At 35.7% G+C, this 22,829-nt stretch overlaps 1 long non-coding RNA gene across 1 annotated transcript; it reads left to right on the forward strand.

Annotated features, from left to right (window-relative positions):
• The first annotated feature begins 900 nt into the window (after window positions 1-900).
• LOC122817315 lies at window positions 901-20,915 on the forward strand. Its single transcript, XR_006367195.1, has 2 exons — window positions 901-1,010; window positions 20,628-20,915. It is a non-coding gene; the product is annotated as an uncharacterized LOC122817315 (long non-coding RNA).
• The last annotated feature ends 1,914 nt before the right edge of the window (window positions 20,916-22,829 follow it).

Below are 22,829 nucleotides of genomic sequence, written 5' to 3' on the forward strand. Positions count from 1 at the left end.
TGTGGGAAATTGTGTAAAGTACTAATCTTCGGATATTTTATGAAGCAAGGATTAAATTACAACATTCGTTTTTCACATTTTTCATAAGACTGTCACCCATATGCACACATTCATGAAATGTGATGATTCCACAACTTGCAGTGCAGTTTATCTTTAAAATCAATATTTATTTTAATTACAAATATATATGTTCTTTTATATATAGTTGTTATCTGCAAAGAAATCAGGTTCTAAGATTTTTCTTTGGGAAAACACAGTCTGGTAAAAATTGTACAACTGGATAGAATGATAAAGCCATCATATATTAGAAAGAATATTACATTTTAACTTTATGAGAATATCCCTAACAATAACATGCTAACATTAATGAAAAAAACTTATTCCATTGCCCAGTTCCACTATGGTACCTTGGTGTTTATATGTATGCACGCCACTTTTACATTTTTACTACAGTAGTCATTTTATTCTGTGATAAGAGCCATTTGGTTTAACCTCTCTTCTGGCTATTCATTTTATGTTCACCATGTGGAGTTTGAATTCTTTGATCTTTATTTTATTTAATCCTTTGTTGACCTATTTTGAACTGTCGGAGAAAAAGGAAGACTTATACGCTTTTCCTACCAGCATGTATGTACAACAGGAGAAACAAACATTCCTCATGTGTATTGCTTTCTACTGCATAACCCATGTCTAGTTGAGCATTATGGTACTATGTTATAATTCTAATAACAAATGCATGCACTACCTATATGCCGAACCTATTCACAAATGCATGGTCTGTTGTGTAAATTGAACAAAAAGTAAATTATTTTTATATGTACAAAGAGTGACTGATAAGTATATAATGAAAAAACAAACAAAAAAGCAAACCAAGATGTGTGTTATTTTGTTTTCAGACTAGATGTCAGACTATGTGCAGCAAACTTTCTGATGAAAAGAAATCAGTTTATATGAAGCAGTAAATTCAAACATCTGTGGATGTTCTGTCTGTAGCCATCACCACTTCTCAGGTAATCTGTATAAGATCTCATTGGAAACATGGCCTGAATTTTGTTTCAGAATTTGTTAGATTCAGTGTTTGCCAGGGATTGCCAACTTTTAATTACAGAAACATTGACTCCGGACAATAAAACAGATTTTGTTTCTTATTGGTCAGGATACAGGTGTCAGTATTTTACTGATGCTTTTTGTTTTTTTTAATTTCTCCAAATCTTTTGGGTTTGTAATACCATGACAAGAATACACCCCATTCCTAAGTTAAAGTACGATTAAACTTCATGAAATTTGTATTGTTTCAATCTTTATGTCAGCCAAGAGTGCTCTTCATAGCACCCACAATGTGCCCAGTAATGACTCCTTCTGCAATTTTTATGGGGTTACATGGATTGGTAACATATCTAAATACAACTGTAAATACCTTTTTATAAGACCCATTGCTCCTACTACTATTGGAACTGTCTGAGTATCTTTCTTCCACATGGCTCTCATTTCTGCCAGCAGATCCTGGTATTTTATGACTTTATGTCTCTCTGTACGCAAGACACTATAGTCACTGGGTGTGGCAATTTCAAAGATCAATGCTACTTTTGTCTTCTTTTCTTGGACCACTATATCCAGTTTTCTAGCATCTATCTTTTGAACTGTTGGTATTGGGTGATCCCATGTGATGTAAACTTCATCATCTTCTATGATGCTTTGTGGCTCATGTTTCCAGTGTTTTTCAGCCGCTTCAGTACCATAATGTTCGCACAATCCCTAGTGCAACAGTCTTACCATATTATTATGCCTTTTAGTATACAGTCCTTCTGCTATTTGTATGGCACAACCAGCAACAAGGTGTGTGATTGTTTCCAATTCGGTTTTACAAAACCTACATTTGTCTGTTTCTCCCACATGTTCAATGGACTTTGTAAACCAGCGTGTACATAGCCCACTGTCTTGGGCTGCCAATATTAACCTTTTATCTCTTGGTTTGAATTTGACACTCCTTAACCATTTCTGTGTTCATTCTTCATCAACATGAGGCTCTTCCAGAAGTTTTCTATACTTGCAACTATATTTATGTTTTTTCCACATTTCTTGCCTTCTCATCTGGTCCTTCACCTTATATTCTTTCTTTTGTTTTTTAGCACATTTAGTTGCTGCCTGGTTTTTATCTACTTCTGGTTTGATTTCCATTCCTGCTTGACGTCGATATGCTTCTGCTAAATTAAGCAGAGTTGTCATCTTAGATTTATTGTACTCATGTTTCAAAACTTTCACCACATTTGGATCTTGTGAGGTCAGTAGATATGTGTGGAGTCCCACAATTGCAAATCTATACATGTAATCAAGTTCAAGGAGGCCCATCCCTCCTTCGGAATGGGGAATATATAATCTTGGTATACACTGATTTTTATAAATCATTTGATGAGCATGAAGCATCCTTCTTGTTTTCCTATCTAATCTAGCCAACATGCTTTGGGACCAGTCAATCACTCCAAAACTGTAAGTTAGGACAGGAAGAGCAAAATGATTTATAGCTTGTATCTTGTTCCTAGATTTAATATTCAGTTGCTGCCTGGTTTTTATCTACTAGATTGTTCAGAGGGTGGCCTAATGGTTAAGGTGTTTGCCTTGCAAATGCAAGGTGCAGGGTGTGAGTTTCACAAGGGATAATTGGCTAGGCTTAAAGTAGCTCGCAAGAACAGTTAGCTTAGTACTAACCTATGAACCTATGTCAATGCTGTTCTCAGGATTAATTTAAGTCTTCTAAAGTATCCTTACTGAGTTTTATTCACATTTGTTCATGTTTTATTGATGATCCTTCATCAATTCCCAAGTATTTATACATTCTGTCTTGCTCTCAAGTTCTTTTATATCACATTCTTGTCCCAAACTGATGTTTTCTTGGTGCTGCAGTTTTCCTGATTTAAAGGTTGCTTTTGCACACTTATCAAGACCAAATGACATTCTAATAGCATCTGAAAACGTTTTGACAACCTGCAGCTGTGCTTTCAGTTCCTCATCTGATGAGCTATACAGTTTTAAATCATCGACAAAGAGAAGATGAGAAGTCTAGGAGCCAAATTGTAGTCATGGTCTAAGCTGTTAAGTAAACAGCTTAATGGATTAACGCCAAGGCAGAACAGTAACGATGACAGAGTGTCACCCTGGAATATCCCCCTTTGAATTTTTATCCCTGGGATAATAATCTGTCCTTTATAATGGCTTAATACCAAAGTGGTCTGCCATTGTTTCATGGTCATTGTAATGTAGTCAATCAGTGTAGGGTGTATTTTGTACATTTTTAAGCACTCTTTTATCCATGAATGGGATACTATCAAAATGCTTTTTTCTAGTCAATCCATGCCATACTTAGAGTCTTCCCTTTTTTATAGTTCTCCACTATGACTTTATTTAACAACAAATGGTCCTTTGTTCCATATGACTTTCTTCTATTGCCCTTTTGTTCTGCTGCCATAATTGATTTTTCTTCTAAATGACTAGAAACTCTGTCTGCATTAATTCCCATGTATAGTTTATATGTCGTCAGAAGGCAAGGTATTGGTCTATAATTTTTAGGGTAGCTTGCAGGTTCACTCTTAAGTAGGAGCATTGTTTTTTCTGTTATTAACCAGGTTGGTGTCTGTTTGGGGTGTGTATATAAATAGTTTTTACTCATGGCTAAATCTTCGTGCAAAGATTTTAATACTTTCAGCCAAAAGTTAGGTACTACATCTGGGCCTGGAGTTTTCCAGTTAGAGGCTTTTCTTAACTTTATTTCAATCTCTCTGGCTGTTACTTCATCCCATTTCATATCCTGTACCTTTAAGCATCTTATTCTTTTTTTAACTTCTTCTATCCATTTAGCATCTATGTTATGTTCCACAGGATCTTCATAGATACTTCTCCAAAATGTATCTATTTCCTTCTTTTTTGGTGGTCTTTCAGTTCCTTTTACCTTGTTTCCCAATTCTCTATAAAACTTTTTGTCCTGTAGGACAAGGTAGATGATGTTCTTTGAGTGATTTTACTCCATCTCCACATGAGAGATTCACATGTTGAAGGTCTTTATAGTTCACTAGTGAGGGGCAGAGATAAGGAAATGGTAAGTGAAAAATGCTACAGGTGCTGCATGATAGGTCTGTTTTTATACAGAAGTCACAGGCATCACTGGATTTGCATTCAATCATACATGTTAGAGTAAGGAGATGGCTGGACACATGGTGCAGGCAACATACAAACTGTCAGGAAAAGGGCAGTGACACGTAAAAAAAACATATAAAATGAGCTTGATATCAAATCATAGCATATAGGTTCATACGTGTGTACTAGGCTAATGGTCCCGGAGCCTTTACAAGCCTAGCCATATGCTTACCCTGGCACCATGCCACCTGACCTTAGTTCCTAGTAGCTCTGTCGAGTAGCACCACTGGAGTGATCCCTGGGGTGAGTTTCCTATTTCCCATCCACTCATCAAGATTTCCCTTGAAGAGGGCCAGTGAGGTTCTCTGATTGACATGTATGGGATGTCTATTCCATGGCATGGGCAGTCTCTGGGTTATGAACTTGTCCCTCCAGCTTGTTCTGTTGATTGTGGTAATGAGGTAGAGATCTCTGGAGTGTGTGGTGTGGAGGGATTGGGATTTATTTAGATGTAGCATTTCTAACAGAGCTGCATCAGGCATGGCTTTGTAAGTCAAGCAGAGATCGCCTTTAAGTAGGTGATATGAAACAAAGAATAGTTGGAGTTTTTTGAGTCTATCCATATAGGACAAGTGTTTAAGGCCTAGGATCCTCTTTGTGAGGTACTTTTGCAGCCTCTCCAGTTGTTGCCAGTGTCTAGAGAGGTACATGCCAAATGGGGCATTGTACTCGATGATTGGTCTAATGAGGGAATAGTAGAGGGAGACAATGACCTCTTTCTTCCTGGATGCAAAACTTTTAGTAATGAGATGTGCCACATAGAAGGACTTTCTGACCACAGTGGCAATGTGGTGATCAAAAGAGAGGTTGCTGTCAACCTGTGTTTCCAGATCCCTTATAACGCCTTCTGTGTTCAGTGGACTACCATCGATGTGGTAATTCATGGGAACTGGGTTTTTTCCAGAGGGGATGACAACACATTTTTTGGCATTGAGCTTAAGGCCATGGTTCTGACACCAGTTGTTGGTCTTGGTGAGGCCTTTATTTTTCTTTAAATGAAGGCATTCTGCCCAAGACCTTGTCAGCATATTTTTTTTTATTTGTTTACTGTATTGCATGGATTAATTCATTGGTGTCTAAGGAACAATATATTTTATCACCACCACAGTATATCCTAACTGACTCTATATAAGTTTAAATGTTCACCTGCATCAATTGGGGAGACCACAAAGGTTCCTTACAAAGAAAATTCAGGGTCTTCAAGATCTGTCTTATGTGGACAGATATAAATCATAGTCACTTTACTCTGTGTCATACAGACTGCTCAGAGGTGACCTGCACCTTGCATGTAGAGCAATCTCTGACTTGACTTTAATGGAAAGGCTGCACATTCGCAAGTCAAATGGCACATGGGTCACTCACTCAAAGGACCTTAACCTGGTATTTGACATCAGCACAACTTACTGGAGAGACAGATTTGTCTCACAGATGTTGCCTAACCTTTGGAACAAGCTTCCTATCCATGTTAAACAAAGCCCTTCACTGACTCTACTTAAGCGTAATTTGGACAATTGGATGGGTAACTGGAAATCCACTCCAGGGTTTCCACTTGTGTCCCGCTTGTACAGGGGCAATAGGTGCTGATTTTAGTGTCTGCATGAACCAGATGGGTCTTATTATGTTATCAAAAAGGCTTTCCATCAAACACTTTTTCATCGACTCTTAAAAAGCAAACTGCCATTTCAGCAAATGGCTACATCAGTGATTTTTTTTCCCTGGGGAAAAAAATCACTTGGCCATCCTAGTGAGCTTGCCCTTTTCCCCACTGTAGTGCGATCTCGGAGTTGGTATATTTAGTTATGGGGAGTGTAGGGGGCACATCCCCCCACATTGGGGAGTGTGGGGGCAAAGCCTCCCAGTTTGTAATGTTTGAAGTGATGTGTCATTTTTCGTAGGGCAAACATTTTTTTTCCCTTGGAAGAATATCACTGATGTGGCTGTTTGCTTATTTAGCAGTTCGCTCTTTACAGATTGATGAAATGGTGTTCAATGGAAAGCCTTTTCTATAACATAACATAGACCTGAACCAGACACCCTTGGAACACAGGTTAAACTTGGCTAGGCTTGAAAGGGCTCTGGGGCCATTAGCTTAGTAACCTCCTATGATCCTATGAAATCTTGCGACATAACAGTTAAGGCAATATCCTACCTAGGAATCTGGCATAAGAGATATTGCAAGGTTCAGGCCTTCTTTTTTTCTTTCTGTATTACTTTTGATGCAGTGTTTCAAACCTTTGAACTCATGATGCTTATCCATTGCATTTTTATTTGCTAGTCTCTCTGAAGCTGCCATAATAAAGCATTATTATATGTAACCTTTAGACCACTCATACAAAACCACATACTAATGTCTGGTATTGACATTCACACAATCTTTCCATGTGATATCCACATATCAATGTGTTCTTAAAACCTGCTGTGGCACAACAGAAAACTCTGCTAAGAAATATTTAATTCTAATGAGACATAACCTCATTCACTATTTAGGTGCCATGTCAGCATATGAAAGCCAAATGATTGAACATAAAAAAATACTTAAGCTATAGAACTACATGGCAAAAATGCTGAAACTGTTGTTGAAGGAGGAGAAGCTCCCTGTCCTTCCTCCCACCCCCATGCTTCCCTGCACCCTTCTATTTAGTTCATAGGCTAGTACTAGGCTAACTGCCCTTGCGAGCCATTTTAAGCCTAGCAAGTCATCCCCTGAGAGATTCAAACCTTGTACCTTGTGTTTATAAGGCAAACACCTTAACCATTAGGCCACCCTCCCAACCCCTAAATAATTTAACTCGCAGACGGAATAAACTTACAAGCAGGAGTGACCTTTAAGTGGGGTTACAGAACTTAGGCACTTGCTTCAAGAAAATTTGAAATTAGCAAAACCAAATACATATTTCTTTGCTAAATATTTGTATATCAACATATTCAAAATAGATGTTTAAAACTCCTAGCTATTCAAGAAAATGTGATGAGAGTCAGATATAGGATATATAGGACTGTATTTGTATTTAATGTCTGTGTTTCTTAGAGTTGTTGTTCTTCTCTTTACTGAACATGTTATCTACTGAACGATAAGGTGGAGTTTACCAACATGATGACACTGCACTACTGAATAAATACGAAGAATATGGTAAGGTATCCGCCATTCTAGGCAGTAATAATCTGAGAGAGTAATATGACTGATGGAACAGTGAAGACTGGATCATAGGATCATAGGACGTTATTAGGGCCCTTTCAAGCCTAGCCAAGTTTTACCCTTATTTCCATGATCAGCACCTATTGCCCCTGTCCAAGAGGCACACAGGTGGAACCTCCTGGGTGAATTTACGGTTACCGATTCAATCGCCCAGATTGCGTTTGAAGAAGGCCAATGAGATGAAAGTATAAAAGTGATTAATAATTAAATATGCTGAAATCGTAACCATTCTACTGTGCAGTCGTTTTAAGAATAATACAAGAGAAAACTATAATGAAAATATAAAGTCGAGCTCTAGTTAGAGTATGGTAAAGTAACTATTCCAGTGAGTAACAGTTTGGAAAAGTAACACAAGGAGCGGATTGAGCAAAGACTACACAACAGTTAGACTTGAGTCATAGTTAGAATATTGTGAACTACAGACCACATTGGTGAGTAATATATAATGGGAAGGACAATTTGTGTTTTCCTTTGTCCTTTGACTTTTGTTATATCAAAAATAAGTAAAGCAAAACTATGCATATAGGCTGATGAAGCATACAATACGGTTGCATGTGTATCATTCATGTTCAGTTAGGTACAGAGGAATTATTAGATATTTATTAGAATTCAGTCATAAGTTTATAGAACTATAGAGCAAATTCCCTGGTGCGTAATAAATTGGAAGAATAAAAGATGGATATAAAGTAACAGGAAGACAGTTTTCAGATGAGTATTAGTTAAATACTGTAGGGAACATGCCAGGCACAGACGGTTTAGCAGAAGAGTGCTATCCTGTCATTCGAAAGTATATCTTCCTTTTAAGTTTTATATTTTTAGGGCATAACAGTTTATCGCGCTGTTCTTTTGAGCATGTCATAGTGTGTGAAGACTGAGTAGGTACGGTAAGTGTGTAGTAGGTATGGAGAAAGGATAACCATGCCTAATGATTCGGCTTTATTAAATGAAGTGATAGGGATGCTGGACATGATTCAGAACTACATGGTGACTAAAAAAATGATTGGATGTTCTCATCCACTATTAAAAAAATGATTGGATGTTCTCATCCACTATTAAAGAAATGATTGGATGTTCTCATCCACTGTTAAAGAAATGATTGGATGTTCTCATCCACTATTAAAGAAATGATTGGATGTTCTCATCCACTATTAAAGAAATGATTGGATGTTCTCACCCACTGTTAGTTGTTCTGATGGTTTGCTGAAGTGGCATATTGGGTAAATGGGGGTGCGATAATGACTGGTAATGAATGTAAAAATAGACGCATTTATAAGTCGACAGTCTGGTTATACTAATAAGGAGAGAGATGTATATTGTAAAATGAGTATAGCAGTTATGATGATTGTGATTTATCAATTGAAAAAGAAGCAATGATGGTGGTTTTCAAATAATGTGCATGATTAAAGCAAGATGTTAAGGCTTCCTCATCACCTGTTGATTGTTATGATGGATGGCAGAGGTGATGCCATGGTCGATATGTAGTGTTCGATACAAGATATAAAGAAATGTAAAATAGATACAAGTACAAAGTCTAACCATGCTGAAAAGGAGATGAAGCCTACTGTGAAATGAGTTAACCAGTCACAATAACTGCACTTCAGATTGCAATAGATAATGCTGTTGGAAGTACTGAAGAAAAAAAATGCATGATTAAAGAAAAATGTTACGCTTTCTTTATCCTCTTTTAATTACCCGGAGGGGGGACAGAAGTAATGTTTTGGTCAATGTGGGGGCATAAGATATATTGGTAATCAATTTAACATAGATTAAAGTTCATGGACATAAGTAATGGGTCTGAGTGCAGTGATAAGGAGATTAACAGTTCAGGCAATAGTAATGTATCAACAGAAAAAATAAATGATTCTAGAGATATTGAAGAAATGTGTATAATTAAAGAAAGGTGTTAAGGTGTGTCCATCCCTCAGTGGTTCTTCCGATGGGTGACCTAGGTCATGTCTGGTTAAAGGTCATGTCTGGTTAAATCAGCAGCATGTGATTGTGAGTTGTAGAGAACGTAAAATGGATGATTCTATGTGTACAAGAAATTATAGTATGAAAGCATGATATGCAGGTCATTCATTATGACTTTAATACTGTTTTGGTCTGAGCCCTAAACAGGTAAAAGAATTAAATTAATATAATAGATTGGGCATTGATTTTTATGATATCCTGGAAAAAGAAAGCACATTGAAAGTGATTGTTAATACTTTAAGAACTGGTCGAACCAAATAAGGTAATAATAGGGTTTCAGAACAAAGTTCTCCATGGCTGTGTAATGGGAAGGAATACCTGTTTGCTGATGGAGTACATTTGTGGACAGGCTAAGAAGCACTGAATTTTAATTAAAAAATGTAGGGACCAGAGCTGACCACCCTACATTGATGGCTATTTCACTGCATAATTTCTGCAACCTTGAGTTAAATTTAATTCATATCATGTATTTTACTTCTGTTAGCCATTAATGCACAATAATTGTATTGACTTGATACCTGAGTGTGCTGTATTTACACTCTGTGGTATGTATTGGTGGGATTATAGTTTTCTGCAATGGATCCATTCTTGGGTTAACTTGGACAGGAATTCCATATGGTCGGTCTGCACAAGCCTCAGACCCTAATGCCACAACTAATGTAAAAGCAGCAGAAGTAAAATGTACAGAGGAAATCAAGATATTGGCTATCAAAGCTACATTGCTTTAGTCAGTGTCCTCTCTCTACAACAGCATAATTAAAGATTAAAGCCTTACAAGACAAGATACATAGCCTTGAGAGCTGTCGGCGGATGTGGGAATGACATGAGACTAGCAGAGCTTGAAGAAGGTATTGATGATGGTGAAATGTTATCCTTCTTTTATAAATAACTTACAGTTGTGCTGGCATTGTCTAGAGAATTAAACAGATGAGAGAAACCATCCCTCCCTGATGTTCAGACTAATACCCAATCAACCTCCAAACAAGTTATTTTTCACTTGCTAGATTTCAGGACACAATTTGAATTGAACAGAAGGCATGAGAACTACAGGAGGTGGTATAACAAGATTTATTAAAGATAAATACACCTCCACTTTGGTTAAACAGTAGGATTCTTTGGAGACACTTCAGGTGCAACTAACTAGGATAGGATGCCTGTTCAAGTCATTTCCAGCTGCAGGACCCCCTCCATGAATCAAGACACCCACACTGCCTAATTGGATCTAGTGGAAACCATCAAGATACATCCAAACACCATGGTACTAGCTGATTTTAATTACCTATCCATTGATTGGGTAAATTATTTGTGTTCAAACTCACTTGCCCAAAGGTTCCTCGAGTTCATTAACTCCAACGTGCTGGACCAGTTGGTGGACACCTCAACGAGAGGTGTCAACATTTTGGATCTGGTGCTTTCCAATATGGGGGACAGCTGTAGCACTCTCACCGTGAGGTCTTCCCTTGTCAGATCTGACCACAAATCAGCTTCATTCAAAGTAACTATCACACCAGCCCCCCCCCCCCCCCACCCCACAGCAACTAAGTCAAAAAACTTCTCCAAAGCAGATTATATCCTTCTAAGGGATGGTATAAATAGCTTCACTGCACCTCCCTCCTTAGATGGAACTGGCAACTATGCCAAATCCTACACCAATGCTGCTTACAAACACACGTATAACTGCATTGACGTGGCTGTACCTGATAGGACCAAAAGAAGCTCTTCAAGGAAAAGCAAACCTGCCTGGTGAACAACTGCCATTAACTCATTACAGCCGAGTGAGCCTCCAGGCATTTCTGCAGTTAACTCCAGTTTACTATCATTTCAACGATCGCACCTCGTGCGAATTATCATTTGTACGAACAGTAGAAATGAAAACAAAAACAGCAACTGACAAGAAAGTAGAACGCAGAAGTGGAGAATGTTCAAATTTGACACAATTCCAACATTCACCACACTTCTGCAACTGCTAGTACTGAGCAACACAAAGTAAAACTACATATATATATATATATATATATATATATATATATATATATATATATATATATACACACACACAAACTCTGAGATCGCACTACAGTCAGGGAAAGGGTACATTTCCCAATCCCCACTATAGTGTGATCTGCATTAAAATGTAGAAAGTCACAACAGCGAATGCTGTAGTGTATTCGCTGTTGTGCATTTCTACATGTATATGTTCGTTCTTTCGATACTATCAAATGCGGCATTTTGGACTAATGTAAATCAAACAACGTCCAATCACCCATTTGATAGTAAACCGTTAACTCCTACTGCACCTTGAAGCATCAAATATTGTTTGTTCATATTAGCATTAATAATTTCAAAACTATGCTACATACAATTCATACTAAACTAACGGCCCTTGTGAGGCATTTTAAGCCTAGCCATTTATCCCTTGGGAGATTCAAACCCTGCACCTTGTGTTTGTAAGGCAAACACCTTAACCATTAGACCATCCTCCCAAGGTATCAGAATATTTTATCCTGAAGCATACATGATGGCAAACACAATTGTAATGATATTTGACCTTTGTCAATGAGTATTTGTTAGAACTGTAAGGTGATAATTTCATTTTTTTAAAGGTTCAAGCCACACCCACTGGGAATTAAAGGTACACACTCAAAAAAGCTGTACTGGAGGGAATGAGGCTTTACAATAAGGGGAGGAAATTGCTGTCTAAGAGTAAGAGAGTGAGCCCTAAACTGGGAGCACTCCCTCCTCAGCTTAAACAAGCAAATAAGACTTCTTGTGAAGTTCTCCAAAGCAAACTATGAATCCAGATTAGCATCCTTAACTAAGGACAAACATAATGCATTCTTTAGTTACATCCATACCTAAAAGGTAAGACCCAGACTTGTGCCAAACTGGTAGCTAATGCCACCACATACACTGAGTCTGGGGGTATAACAAACCTGTTAGCCAACAGGTTTTGTAAAAACTTCACTCCCCTGTCCCTACCACACACACCCCATGACAGTATTTCTACCTGTCCCAAACTTTGTATCTCTATAGAGTAGGTCATAAATGCCCTCTCTAAGGCAAAACATAACATCTATGGAACCTGATAGCATCCCAGGTTGCATCCTACATGAGCTCAAACAAGAATTGCAACACCATTGGGTACTCTTTTCAATCAGAGTCTAAGCACTGGTTTCATCCCAGCTGAATAGAAAAAGGCCACCATTATCCCCCTGCACAAAGGTGGTACTTCCATTGACCCCGGGAACTATAGAACTATTACCCTGCCTAGCCTTATCTACCATTCCATGGAGTGAAACATCATGGCTCTTATCAACAAAGATATAGGTAATCTCTAAACGTTTGGCCCTACTCAGTTTGGATTTGTCAAGGAGAGATCATGCTTGTTAAACCTGGTGGACTTCTTTGAGACAGTCACCAGAGCCCTAGACAAAGGGAAAACTGTGCATACAGCCTACCTGTACTTTGCCAAGGCTTTTGACACTATTCACCCAGCTAAGTATCAACCCTTATATCATTAGGTGGGTTGCTAACTGGCTGACCGATAGAACCCATACAGTCAAAACAGGAGAATCCACCTCCAACAGCAGATCTGTAACCAGTGTTGTTCCACAGAGATCAGTCCTGGGATCTCTACTGCTTGGAATTTATTTCTACAAAGTGCAAGCAAAAACTAAAGTTCTGTGGATGACAACGTATGCTGAAGGCTGCAAACTGGGAGCAGTCATAGAATCCTCAAATGATGTCAACATCCTAAAAGAGGGTCTTACGGAAACAAATGATTGGTGCCATAGTCATGGCCTTAAACTCAATGCAAAAAAATGTATTATCATCCCTTTTGGTAAGAGTGATGTTTCAGCTAACTATCACATTAATAGAAACATCCTAAGCATGCACTCAGTAGTGAGATACCTGGGCACACGGGTTGACAACAACCTTAACTTTGATCACCATGTCTCCACAGTGGTAAGAAGGGCATTCTATATTGCTCATCTCATAAGTAAGGGATTGCCTCCAGAAAAAACGAAGTTATAACCTCCCTGTATTCTTCCCTCATAAGGCCAATAATTGAGTAAAACACCCCTTTTGGTATGTATCTTTTCAAGCACCTGCAGCAATTGGAGCGACAACAAAAGTTCCTCACAATGAGAATTCAAGGTCTTCAACATCTGTCCTATGTGGATCAGCTGAAATCACTGTTACTTTAATCTGTTCCATACAGACTACTCGAAGGTGATCTCTGCATTGCATATAAGGCAGTCTCTGATTCTGCTTTATTGGAAAGGCTGCATATCCATAAGTCCAATGGCTCACGGGTTACTCGCTTTAAATACCCTAACCTGATATGTGGCACTAAAACCTGCTGGAGGGACAGATTTGTCTCCCAGAGGTTACCACACCTTTGGAACAGACTCCCACTTCATGTCAAGCAGAGCACCTCATTGGCCTCTTTAAATGCAATCTGGATGACTGGATGGTGACCATAAATTCACCCCAGGGGGTCCATCTGTATCTATCTAGGACAGAGGCAATAGGTGCTGATCATGGAAACAGGGGAAGAACTTAGCTAGGCTTGTAAGGGCCCTAGTGCCATTAGCCTAGTAACTTCCTATGATCCTATGATCTTGTGATCCTATTTCTGCAAGAGAGCACAAATTACAAAGTACGAGCTCATACTTTGTATATTCCAATATTATTTAGCTGATGTAATGAGTTAACAGCCAAGGAAAGCAGAACTGTTTCCATTTTCCATCTGGGAATGTTGTTTTCACAATGGTATCTCTACAAGGTTTAAATATCCTACCATCCTCAGCAAGTGTCATTACATCACATACAGATGTATGCCCCCAGAGACTGCATTATGCCTCCAGCAAAATTTGTTAACCAACGCTGTGAAAAACCTGACACCATCTATGATGAACTTACCTTTATGGTTGGTAAGAGAGAATGTTCTTGAGCAGAGAGTAAATGTATCTTCAAGATCAAGCAAGTACATGACTACTTTGAAGAATGAAAATCAGCCTTGTCTAACTAACGCTGAGCCTGGGACTCACACAGACAGGATCATACAAAGTCTGAGCACCTCCATTGTAAGAAAGTGGCCAGACAACCATTTGTTGTTGAGAAATGTAACAGGTTTTAGGTTATTTTCCCAGAAGAGCTATAAGGGATGGATACAGGTACTTCTGGAGTACGAAATGGCAATCTGCAGCTGGAGTGTGCATTGACTAAACCTTCCTGTTCCATCATCACTGGATTGTTAACCAAGAACGATTTGGGACTGGGACTGTGGAACAAGCAGAAGAAGAAGAAGAACATTAAAGTAAAGATGCCATCCTTTGCAACAATGTGGTGTGATTTCTTAAACCTGAGGTTGATGATGGCCTTTTTATGCACATCATGTCATGTTCGGAAGTAAATCAAAGCATGAGAAGATAGGTGACCCTTAACCCTTGCATTGTTATTGACCCTTAACCCTTGCATTGTTATTTACCAGCTGAGACTGTATCACAACTCAGTCATCAATCATCACCCTGATGGCCTGGAAATCTGAATCAGAAGAACTAAGTCATATTCTTCTTGCAAACTTATTGGGTGGTGTTTTCTCAAAATCCATCTGAAGATGCACCTCTACTCCATACCCTTCAAGACAAGATTAGAGTGTTTTCATGGTTGAAAGCAAATAATTAAAAATGGAATTATTTCTAGTTAATGATGAGATCAGAGGGAACATGGGCAGAGATCTCCAGCTGGCTTTCAAAAGTTACAAGATTTATCCAAAGTACCTTTGTATCAAACTGCTCCCTTCTTATTCAAGCTTCAGTAAATCAATCTAACCCTGTCTGGTCAGAATTGTCTCTCTGAATATCTCTGTTAATGCAGTTAAAAGGTTTTTCATCCTTAAGATTTTCTATTATCTTGCACCATATCCTGATTTCTGGCACAAACAAATGGGAAGGAAATATGTAAAGATTGCTTGAGCAGTTTATTTGGCATGGAAATAGGTGCAAGTTACCAAGGAATGACGTGTTCATTTATTTATTTATTTATTTTTAAACTTACAATTTAATAGAGAATAACATCAAAACAGTTTTATACAGCAATTATTTGTATTTGTACAGAGTAAATAGATGCAAAAAAAGAGTAGAAGGTGTACAGTGTTATCAAAGAAAACAAAGAAAATATAAGATAATACAAAAGTTTAACTAATTGTATAATAGTAATCCAGTTATTGATTATTGAGATATGGTTTGTCTGAGCTGTGATATCGGAAGGAGAGACAATTCATGCCTAATAAATCTAGCTGAATTGGTGGGATGAACATACACCTACATGAAATAGCTTGTATTATACATACAATGCTCACTACTCCCTCAGACCACCCCCCTCTTTAAGGCACAAACTTTTTTTAAACATTTTTATTTCATTAAAAAAAATTGAAATAGAATTACATAATCTAAAATACAACTGAAACAAAAAACATGAAGCAACATAAACAAAAACTATATGCAACATCCACAATAAATATTAACATGAAACAACAGCACACATATTTTTCAAATAGGTCTTTGAGTTTTTGCCAAGATAGTTTCTTAAGAGTAACATTCATAGTTCAATTAGATAACATTTGTAATTCTTTATTACATACTGCTGGTGCTAGACAGATAAACTCTGAAAAACAGAGAAAACATTTACTCTTCCAATTTACTGTAATAATCTTTCTGACAATAACTAGGATGGACCAAAGGAGAGACATTTGAGTTTTAGGAATAGAACCTGGAATTGGTACATTGAATAAAATCAAAGAGTCTGTTATATAACATTTGTCTGACCCCCAAAGATTTAGTAATGTTTCTGAATTCTTCCCAGAATGCAACATCCATTTGACACTCCAGGATCATTTGTTCCCAGTCTGCAACCAGAGTATTATGACATCTCCAATATCTTATATTTTTGTTTTTGTAGAAAGATGCAAGTTTACATGGAGTTAAAAGCTTCTATTTAAAAAACTTCCAAGTGAAGATTCTCCAGTTAATGGAAGATGTGGCATTACTTACAGATTGCAAATACAGCTTTTTATTGACCTCTGAGAATGTTTACTTATTTACTTTTGTAGAGTATTCCCAATGCGACATATCAAAAGCCATAAATTCAGTTTTTAAAATTCTTTATCTTGTTGATAGGTTTGATTTATTTTTATATTTAATATTATTGACCTGAAAAAATAATTCTAAAAAATTTTCCTATTGGTTCAGTGCTCATACCTAATGACAGTTGTAAGTTATTTATAAATTTTCTTAAGGCCTGAATGTCTAACCAATTGTTATTAGTTATATTATATCTCGCTAGAAGTTTTTCTGCAAAAGTTATTTCCACCTAAAAATTGGTACCAAAATGTTAAATTATTTTCCCCAAGATTAGTTATTGTATTTAAATTGAAGGAGTCTAGACAACCAGTAGTATATGGTATATGGGACATCAAATGCAACATCTGTTTTAGTAGATAATCACTATTCATAACTGTTTTGTAAACATTTTAAATATGTTTTATAGAAAAAGTATAAGTTGTAGTAATTTTATTATTTATACAATAGTCTTTTAAAGCCAGATATGCTATATTAATGTTTGGCATGACATCAAAATTAATTTCAGTTCTTATGTTTGAAGCTAAAATTACATCGTGCAAAGATTTCCAATTTGAGTCATATGATAAGTTAAGCCATAAACTGACAATATTTAGGATATTTGACTTAATGTAGAGTTCAACATTGGGGAATCCAATACCATTTTCTCTTCAGCCTCTTACATGCTAATCATATGACATTCTTGGCTTTTGAAGATGTCACAAAAATCTTAATAATAAATAGTTTAACCTTTTTATAATTTTATTAGGGGGGTGGTATAAGTTATGACTGTGCAAGGTATAATATTTTTGGTAATATTATTATTTTATTAGTATAAAGCGATCTTCCATTAGAAAGAAAATTTTATTCCAGTTTTCAGCTAATTTTGAGATATTATTAGTTATGTTCTTATAGTTTAATGATACTGTTTCCTTCCATTTAGTTTTTATATTAGCTCCTAGATATTTGAGTTGCTTATTTTCCCAGTTAAACTCTTTATTTTTAAGGATGGTGTGGCTTTTTTATTTATTAATATTACTTCTGTTTTATTATGATTAAATTTTAATCCAGAAATTTTCTCAAAGCACTTTATTGATTTAACAATAATCCCCAATGAAGATTTAATGTTATTTATAATTAATAAAATATCATCTGCAAATAATTGAATTTTAGAGTTATAATTATCACTAATAGTGAAACCTTTTATTTCATTATTTCTAATAAATGTGGCAAAGGGTTCTATTGTTAAGGCAAATAGTAGTGGAGATAGTGGACATCCTTGTTTTGTTCCTTTTAATGTTTCAAAGAAATGGAGAGAAAGGAACCAATTTTAAAAAAGAAAATGTATTATTATACAATTTCATTATTATTTCTATAAAGCCTGAAGAAACATTGTACTCTTTGTACTTTTTGTAAATATTGCCAATTAATTGAATTGAAAGCTTTATCAATGTCCAAACTTAATATTGATAAGTATTTTTTATTTTTGTTAGCAAAGTCTATTAAGGATAGAAGTCTGATATTATCTTACACTCTTCTACCCGGGATAAACCCAGCTTGATCCTCTTTAATCAAATTTGATATTATATTGTGTGTAGCGGTAGCATTGTTACCTCACAGCAAGGGGTTCTCCCGTTCGATTCTCGGCTGGAGCGCCTTCTGTGTGGAGTCTGCATGTCCTCCCCGTGGTTGAGTGGCATTCAAAAATCATGCATGAATGGGCATGCCTTAGTTGAAGGTTGGGCATCGGGCTGGCACCTCGGCACTGTAAATATCTACTGCCAATCATTAGCGGACCGGAGTTCTGCTGTATTGACCCCTAACTGTGAAAAGCCGAAAGAAAAACAACAACAACATTGTTTAAAATTTTAGTCAGTACAGTCATATAAATGTTATAGTCTACATTCAATAATGCAATAGGGTGATACGAAGAACATAACTTGGGATTTTTGTGTTGTTTTAAAATAGGAGAAACCAATGAATATTTCCATGAAGGAGGAATATTTAATGAATTTATAATTTCATCAAATGGATTTATTAACATGTCTAAGATATTATCTGGGATTATTTTACATAATTCTGAAATTAAACCATCTAGCCCAAGGTATTTATTGCTCTTCAAACTCTTTATTTGGTCTTTTAGTTTTTTTAAGAATAATGGATTTATCTAACTTATCATTTTGTTCTTTCAATATTTTTTGTTTTATGTTTCCCTTTAGAAAGCAATCAGTTAAGTCACTATTATCTAGAGTTAAATCTTTATTATTAATTTCTTCATAATTTTTTCTAAATGCTTCTAAAATAACTTTGAATTATATTACTCGTTTTGGTGTATTGTTCACTGGCATATAATTTGTTTAATATGATTTATATTGCTTAAAATTTTTTATCTTAGTAATCTTCTATGTAAATTTTTAGGGTTTACAGAATACGTTTGTAATTTAAGTTTCTACAAGTTTATTGCAGCTGTATGATTTAGTATTTCTATATATTTTTGATTCAATGTTTTTAATTCTGCAGATTTATCTTTATCAGATGGTTTTAACTTTAATTTTAATCTGTCAATTTTTGTTTAAAGCATCTTTAATTAATTATCCCATTCCTTGTTATTTATTAAATACCAATTTTTACTCTGCCATAAATATAGGCCTTTAGAGTGTCCCATAACATAGCATCAGAGACTTCACCATTGTTATTAGTATCCACAAAAGCGTTTAATGCATTCAAAAACATTATTTGAAGCCTTTAATTTTAACTATATATTCAGGTATTTTTCCAATGTATTAATTCATTGGATTTTAAACTAAGTTTAAAGATAATGGCATTGTGGTCAGACAAAGGACAAGATGCTATTAATACTTCTACTCTGGAATACAGCTCATTAGATGCAAAGACTTTATCAATGCTTGTTTGAATACCAAATCTATATAAATAGTAAGTATAATTTAGGGAATATACCAGTTTTAACTCTTGAATATTTCTGAGGTTAATCATATTTGTAAAAATAATTAATTGTTTAGCAACAGCAGTTATTTTAGGCTCTTGTCTTTACTGGTATCATTTTCTCATAGAATGTAATTGAAGTCACCAGCCATCATTTCACTCTTTCCATGTTAAGCTATAATATTCAAATATTTTTGGTACTTTAGCACCCATTCCAGGAATCCAATAAATGTTGACAAAAGTGTACAATTTCTCATCTATTTTAAGTACAACTAACCCCATCATACCATTTTTGTCAGTATAAAAGTCACTCACCTTAGGTACAACTAAAGACTCTTCCAATGTATTATGGTGTCTCTTCTTTTAACATTGTAATATGCAACTGCCAGTATGAAGTATTGATTACATGTCAGTCTGCTTATGTCTTCTTTATTAAATGTTTTCCTGTAAAAAACCTAAATCAGCTTTATTTATTTATTTTAAGGTACTTAAACAAACTTCCTCTATTCATTGGTTTATTCAAACCATTAATATTTTGTGATATGCATTTATATATTTTCATTTTTAACTTTTAAAGCATCTAGTAAGTTTAAATAATAGTTCTTATATATTTTGCAGTACTTAACTTTAATATTTTTTGTTAAGGATAAAAGATTAAAAATATTCAGTAACAATATGAAAATAATATTTACAACCCTTAAAATGGAATGTGTCATTCCTGATTTGATGACATAGTCATTCAAATCTCCTTCTAACATCTTTAATGCTTCTCTAGCCATTCTTCTGCATTTACCTCTGAAGAGATATCTTCACTATTCAATACTCTCCTGAACAATCTTCCTCTAATAAAAAATTACATTAATCTATTTAAATGTAAGATTCAATTTACATTTAGATTATATTAATTTTAAGATCATATTGAATAACTCTAACTTACCATAGTGAGTTAAAATAGTGATACATTTCTTAAGTTTCTAATATGGTAAGAATAAACACAATGAATGCAATAGTTCCTTTAAGCTAATTATTTGTGAATTATCCTTTAAATATTGCTATTCTGTTTTCGTAATGATAATTCACTCACTTAGTACATTAGCTATCACATAGAACTTATGTATGTTTTATTGTGCTGATTTCATATTTTATTCAAGGTTTTATTGAAACACTACCAGTGCCCTATCCTGTCTTTTTTTCCTTTAAAACAGATAATACACTAAGACTCCTTAGGAAGGAAAGGTCTATAGAAGGAAACAGAAATGTGTGCTATACAAGATTAATATCAACAGAATGGAAAGTGTACAGGAAAACAACCAACTAGAGATATAGATGGCCACAGCTACAGGACGTCTTAGTCATAGAATGGTCGGGTAGTTCTGTACCATCAACCCTGGAAGAGAACATGGACTTGCAATGTATAGCCTGAATTATTTTATTTTTAGCATGTCACTGTTAGCTCATTTGTATGTGTTAAAATAAAACTTCAGTCTTCCATATTCTTTTTTCTTTTTTTCTGTTTTTCCATTTTCCTGTTTCTGCCTCACACAGATGTTACACTAATACATGGTTACAAGAAATGAAAAAGAGAGCTTCCCTTAAGAGCAAAGTTCACATCCTACAGAACTGCAACGCATTCACTACCTAATGGCATTATGTTTGACCCAGCATTGATTCCTTTGTAATATTTATTTTCCTGACTCACCACACAATTTGGCCTTTGCAGTATGGTTGAGTAGCCTCTGAAAGACATGCGTGAATGGGTGTGCCTTCGCTGAAAGTTGGGCGTCGGGCTGGCAACTCAGCACCATAAAAAATCTACTGCCAATCATTAGTGAACCGGAGTTCCGCTGTGGTGACCCCCAACTGGGAAAAGCTGAAAAGAAAGTATGATAATTTCTAAAGGACTGGAATATATATCAGCACACTAAGCCAAGGAACAAAACTGCAGATTTCAGCAAATGCGATTAGTCTAAAAAATAAAGCATCAAATTTTTATATGGGAGAGCAGTTCTCCCAAACACACAGATCTTGTTTAGTAATAAAATCCCTACTTTTCAACTGTCCAGATTTCCACAGAATGTCCAGTTTTGCCTCATAAATTTGTTCTGATCCCCATAAAACTAATGGTTTTCCCAGCATATTACTGAGGATTGAAGTTAGTAAATGGTGACATACATTAATATCCTTTAGAAAATGCACACTAGGACAAATCCTGTTATTCTAGAAACTTTCTAAGTCTATAAGTGCAATATTTAAAATCTCTCCCTATTTTCAGTCCTTTGATCCCCATTATTTTAGACTTTGTCTAGATTTCTTAAGCTAAGAAGTCGAGAGGTATGGTATAATCTATTCCTAGGTCATTACAACTCAGTTCAGGAAAGAAATCATACCAAAGTTGTGAAAAAAGTTCAGCTTTCAAACCTACCACTTTGTAGCATTTCAGAGATCAGTAGTAGAATGTTCCAATTTTAGAAGACTAGAATTTTACAACAGTTCACCATCCAGGATATGATCCCAAACATTTGCATCAACTGCAAAACTAATTGCATTAAATGACACTGTGGATAGTTCTAATGATGTTTCTTAAAATATTTCTAAAAGCAATATAATGCATTACAATAATGAAAGTAATAAAAAACATCTATACTTTAACTTCATACCATTAAAAATGTTATCACAATGAACTGAACGGAGAATACTTATTTCTGCCACATTTACTTTAACAATCATTTATTTATTTAACATTTGTTTACTGGGAATGTCGGACTTGGAACAAAGCCAATTTTCAGCGGAGGCCAAAGGAGAAATGCATGTCTTTGAAAAATGTGGGAGGAAACTGACACAAATGCAGAGAAGTCATGCAGACTCTGCACAGAAGGCACTCCAGCCAAGAATAGAACCAGAGAACCTCTTGCTGTGTGGTGAAAATGCTAGAGCTGCACCACTGCGCTATCCATAAAAGTAATTCAAAATGTTACAGAACAGTCCATCATATCCTCAGAAATATTGTTAGTTTTATGTTTAGTCTTTAAATTTCCTTAAAAGAGCATGTTGTCTTGTTTTTTATTCATAATCGGGTTTCTTACCATTGCTGCTTTCCATCCTGAAAATTCTCTAGATTCAAAGGTTGTTTACACCTCTTCATTACTTCTGGTAGTTTGTAATGCCTTATATCTTTCTTCTTGGATATATAATGTTTACAAGCTCATTCCAATCCACAAAACCAGGTAAGAGTTAAATCCTAAGGTGGGAAGTACCACTTAAATTTATCAAAAAGCTTCAACCATGCTCGCAATTGTATGCATGTGACCCAAACATTCTAAAAACAAGAAAAAAAAAACAATGATCAATGGCAAAAACAGAGTGCTGTATCTTTTAACACAACAGGAAAGTTACTGAGCCAATTTATT

This window comes from Protopterus annectens, chromosome 12.part0 (assembly GCF_019279795.1).
Source record: "Protopterus annectens isolate FY-2018-M chromosome 12.part0, PAN1.0, whole genome shotgun sequence".
NCBI lineage: Eukaryota > Metazoa > Chordata > Ceratodontiformes > Protopteridae > Protopterus > Protopterus annectens.